This window comes from Heterodontus francisci, chromosome 5, assembly GCF_036365525.1.
Source record: "Heterodontus francisci isolate sHetFra1 chromosome 5, sHetFra1.hap1, whole genome shotgun sequence".
NCBI lineage: Eukaryota > Metazoa > Chordata > Chondrichthyes > Heterodontiformes > Heterodontidae > Heterodontus > Heterodontus francisci.
In genome coordinates, this window is record NC_090375.1 from 104,323,904 (window position 1) to 104,329,715 (window position 5,812).

Consider the following 5,812-nt stretch of genomic DNA (forward strand, 5'->3'; position numbering starts at 1 on the left):
TCACTTGGCGAAGCACTGAGGGTGGCAAGGGCACAAAATGTACTCTGGGTGGGGGACTTCAATGTCCATCGCCAAGAATGGCTCGGTAGCACCACTACTGACCGAGCTGGCCAAGTTCTAAAGGACATAGCTGCTAGACTGGGTCTGTGGCAGGTGGTGGGGGAACCAACACGAGGGGAAAACATACTTGACCTTGTCCTCACCAATCTGCCTGCCACAGATGCTTCTGTCCATGACTGTATTGGTAGGAGTGACCACCTCACAGTCCTTGTGGAGACGAATTCCCGCCTTCACATTGAGGATACCATCCATCGTGTTATGTGGCACTATCACCGTGCTAAATGGGATAGATTTTGAACAGATCTAGCAATGAAAAACTGGGCATCCATGAGGTGCTGTGGGCCATCAGCAGCAGCAGAATTGTACTCAACCACAATCTGTAACCTCATGGCCCAGCATATCTCCCAATCTACCATTACCATCAAGCCAGGAGACCAACCCTGGTTCAATGACGAGTGCAGGAGGGCATGCCGTGAGCAGCACCAGGCATACCTCAAAATGAGGTGTCAACCTGGTGAAGCTACAACACAGGACTATCTGCGTGCCAAACTGCGTAAGCAGCATGCGATAGACAGAGCTAAGTGATCCCATAACCAACGGATCAGATCTAAGCTCTGCAGTCCTGCCACATCCAGCCGTGAATGGTGGTGGACAATTAAACAACTAACTGGAGGAGGTGGCTCCACAAGTATCCCCATCCTCAATGATGGGGGAGCCCAGCACATCAGTGCGAAAGATAAGGCTGAAGCATTTGCAACAATCTTCATCCAGAAGTGGCGAGTTGATGATCCATCTTGGCCCCCTTCTGGAAGTCCCCAGTATTACAGATGCCAGACTTCAGCCAATTCGATTCACTCTGTGTGATATCAAGAAACGACTGAAGGCACTGGATACTGCAAAGGCTATGGGTCCTGACAATATTCCGGCAATAGTACTGAAGACCTGTGCTCCAGAACTTGCCGCACCCCTAGCCAAGCTGTTCCAGTATAGCTACAACACTGGCATCTGCCCGGCAATGTGGAAAATTGCCCAGGTTTGTCCTGTACACAAAAAGCAGGACAAGTCCAACCCGGCCAATTATCGCCCTACCAGTCTACTCCCAATCATCAGTAAAGTGATGGAAGGTGTCATCAACAGTGCCATCAAGCGGCCTTTGCTGAGCAATAACCTGCTCAGTGATGCTCAGTTTGGGTTCTGCCAGGGCCACCCAGCTCCTGACCTCATTACAGCCTTGGTTCAAACATGGACAAAAGAGCTGAACGCAAGAGGTGAGGTGAGAGTGACTGCCCTTGACATCAAGGTGGCATTTGACCGAGTATAGCATCAAGGAGCCCTAGCAAAACTGGAGTCAATGGGAATCAGGGGGAAACTCTCTGCTGGTTGGAGCCATACCTAGCGCAAAGGAAGATGGCTGTGGTTGTTGGAGGTCAATAATCTCAGCTCCAGGACATCACTGCAGGAGTTCCTCAGGGTAGTAACCTAGGCCCAACCATCTTCTGCTGCTTCATCAATGACCTTCCTTCAATCATAAGGTCAGAAGTGGGGATGTTAGCTGATCATTGCACAATGTTCAGCACCATTTGCAACTCCTCAGATACTGAAGCAGTCCGTGTAGAAATGCAGCAAGACCTGGACAATATCCAGGCTTGGGCTGATAAGTGGCAAGTAACATATGCGCCACACAAGTGCCAGGCAATGACCTCCAACAAGAGAGAATCTAACCATCTTTCCTTGACATTCAATGGCATTACCATCGCTGAATCCCCCACTATCAACATCCTGTGGGCTACCATTAACCAGAAACTGAACTGGAGTAGCCATATAAATACCGTGGATACAAGAGCAGGTCAGATGCTAGGAATCCTGCGGCAAGTAACTCACCTCCTGACTCCCCAAAGCCTGCCAACATCTACAAGGCACAAGTCAGGAGTGTGAAGGAATACTCTCCACTTGCCTAGATGGGTGCAGCTCCAACAACACTCAAGAAGCTCGACACCATCCAGAACAAAGCAGCCCGCTTGATTGGCACACCATCCACAAACATTCACTCCGTCCACCACCGATGCACAGTGGCAGCAGTATGTACCATCTACACGATGCACTGCAGCAACGCACCAAGGCTCCTTAGACAGCACCTTCCAAACCCGCGACCTCTACCACCTCAAAGGACAAGAGCAGCAGATGCATGGGAACATCACCACCTGCAAGTTCCCGTCCAAGTCACACACCATCCTGACTTGGAACTATATCGCCGTTCCTGCACTGTCGCTGGGTCAAAATCCTGGAACTCCCTTCCTAACAGTACTGTGGGTCTACCTACCCCCTATGGACTGCAGTGGTTCAAGAAGGTGGCTCGCCACCACCTTCTCAAGGGCAACTGGGGATGGGCAATAACTGCTGTCCTAGCCAGTGATGCCCACATCCCATGAATGAATAAAACAAACCTTCCTCATCAGAATCACATTTTTAATATCATAGCCCTCTGGAACTCCCTTTGCCTCAGCTTCTGTTAGAGCCGATTATGACATTTTACTTAATTCTGGGTCGGCTTGCTGAGCCTTGATCAGACAAGACTTACTGAACATTTCCTTCGAATTATCCAAATCTCCAAAGAAAACTTCAGATATTCAGCTATCTGTCTGTGGTGCCAATTTGACCTCCGACAATGGAACTTCGTTAACCATTTCTCGGGTCACTACACATGAAGGAAAATTTCCTGGAACCTTTCCTGCAACTGTTCTGTCTCTTTGACTTCATTTGGTCTTTCTGTGACCACTGGAGAAGCTACTAACTTCGCTCTGGCCAAATCATTCCCCAGGAGAAGGTCAGCTCCATCTCAAATCACTCTTACAGATAGTGACTAAACATTTTGTAACTGAATAATACATGCAGTAACAACTGCTTAGCTTTTTACAGAAAAGCTTTTTATTAACAATTATCTTGTCAGAGCTGAATCGGAATCGACTGATGGACTGAGATATGGACATAAATGAATTTAAGAGAATCACTTTAAAGGAGGAATTGAAGGGAATTCTTTATTTGTAATTGTGCTTTTCTAATTTTGTCATGAGCTTTGGTGATCAAATGACATTTTGTCCATGAGAGATTTTGCTGTTTCTGTATTTCAGTATCCAGGACGTGGTTTCACAGCCTGTCAAGATGAATAAACTAGTCTCGTCTCCCTACTGTTACTCTCTCTGTCCCTTCCTGTCCCACTCTGCTTTTCCATTTTACATGACTCTTCTGAAGTACTATCTGCTTCACCCTCTAAAATTCTCCTGATTTGGAGATCACTGCCCTTTCGCTAGCTGCCCTGTCTTCAGATACATATTAAAGGCAGGTGGAGAAGTTGGACAAACAGAGCCCATCACGAGTTACATTGTCTTGTGATAACAGCAGTGTGAGAAATGATCCATCTTGCGATTTCTGCCTTTTCTACTGCCTCACCTCAATGACCACAATAACAATCCTCTCTTTGAGTTTCATGGTTTATTGGATACATTTGCATCCTGACACAGAGATCATCCAATAAGGTTCATCTACCACCTTGTGACATGGTGTAGCTAGCTCTATTCTGTCAACAAAAGTAATTGGCATTGCATACCATTTTGCTTGCTAGCTAGTTAATACAATTGTGCTGCTCTCTATTGATGTTTATATGTTTAGCGACTTTATTTAAAGAGAGAAATATGTTTTGATGGCATTAGATACACTTTATATATGGGTTAATTGCCCCCATGTCCGTGGCTGAGTCAATAATTGTGTCAAATGTCGATGGTGCAACATGTCGGTGCCTATCCCTGGTTCAGAATTGGCTCCAAAGCCAATGTGCCAGGATTGCCTTGACTGTTGTACTAATGAAGCAATCCTAGGTAATTCAATTAATTTAGAGCAAGCCATTGTTCTGGGTTCAGGGCTTCTCAGACCTCTGGCTCTGGTTGGGCCTTGGAATGTGCAATGGTGTTTCAGATGCAAATTGTGGTGGCCATCTTGGCTGCCAGTGGATGTATTGTACTTAGATTTCCAGAAGGCATTTGATAAGGTGCCACATCAAAGGTTATTGCAAAAAATAAAAGCTCATGGTGTAGGGGTTAACATATTGGCATGGATAGAAGATTAGCTAGCTAACAGGAAACAGAGAGTAGGCATAAATGGGTCATTTTCTGGTTGGCAAGATATAATGAGTGTTGTGCCACAGGGATCTGTGCTGGGGCCTCAACTTTTTACAATTTATATAAATGACTTAGATGAAGAGACCGAAGGTATGGTTGCTAAACTTGCTGATGACACAAAGGTTGGTAGGAAAGTAGGTTGTGCAGAGGACATAAGGAGGCTACCAAGGGATATAGATAGGTTAAGTGAGTGGGTAAAGATCTAGCAGATGGAGACTAATGTGGGAAAATGCAAAGTTGTCCATTTTGGCAGGAAGAATAACAAAGAAGCATATTAACTAAATGGTGAGAGATTGCGGAGCTCCAGGATGCAGAGGGATCTGGGTGTCTAAGTGCATGAATCACAAAAGGTTAGTATGCAGGTACAGCTCATAATTAGGAAAGCTAATAAAATTTTATCGTTTATCGCAAGGGGAATGGAATACAAAAGTAGGGAGGTCACGCTTCAGCTGGACAGGGCATTGGTGAAACCACATCTGGAGTATTGTGTACAGTATTGGTCTCCTTACTTAAGGAAGGATGGAAAGGCGTAGGAAACAGTTCAAAGAAAATTTACTAGACTGATACCTGGAATGGGCGGGCTATCTTATGAGGAAAGATTGGACAGGCTAGGCTTGTATCCGCTGGAATTTAGAAGAGTAAGAGACGACTTGATTGAAACATATAAGACCCTGAGGGGCCTTGACAGGGTGGATGTAGAAAGGATGTTTCCCCTTGTGGGAGAATCCAGAACTATGGGTCACAGTTTAAAAATAAGGGGTTGCCCACTTAAGACAGAGATGAGGAGAAATTTTTTCTCTCAGAGTGTCATGAGTCTTTGGAATTCTCTTCCTCAGAAGGCAGGAGTAGATAGATTCTTGATAAGCAAGGGGGTGGAAGGTTATCAGGGGTAGGTAGTAAGATGGAGAAATCAGTTCAGCCATGAACGTTTTGAATGGCAGAGCAGGCTCGAGGGGCCGAGTGGCCTACTCCTGCTCCTAATTCGTATGTTTGTATAAAAAGTTAACTGTAGGATTTTCTCCGTTGAAAGTCTAATGCAAGTTTCCAACCAATTAATTCACATTTCTCATTTGGCATATAGTGTTTTCTTTATACTAGTCTAACCCTAACCTAATCTCACCAATTTATGTAATCTCTGACACTGATTTTAACTCTAAATTGATAATCACCAAGCTGTTAATGTGAATCGCTGTGATACAACGGAAAGTTTTTATAACTGCTGTTATTTATTTTGTTCATTAATTATTTTGTTAGTTTAACCCAATCTATTATTTATTTGCATTTTCAATGTCTAAGTGCTGCTAATTATCATTCTGAAGTTAAATAAACAATTGTTTTCTGTGCTCTCATAAAATGTAAGACTGGAATCGGTAACGCAAAAATATTTATCAAGGCACCAAATGAATCTTTAACCCTTTTAACTCTTCATCAAGCAACTATTTAGAATTTCAACAAATATTTATATTGACATAGCACCTTTAATGTAATAAAATATCCCAAGACACTGCACAGGAGCATTATGGAACAAAATATGACACCGAACCACATAAGAAGATTTTAGATTAGATGACCAAAAACTT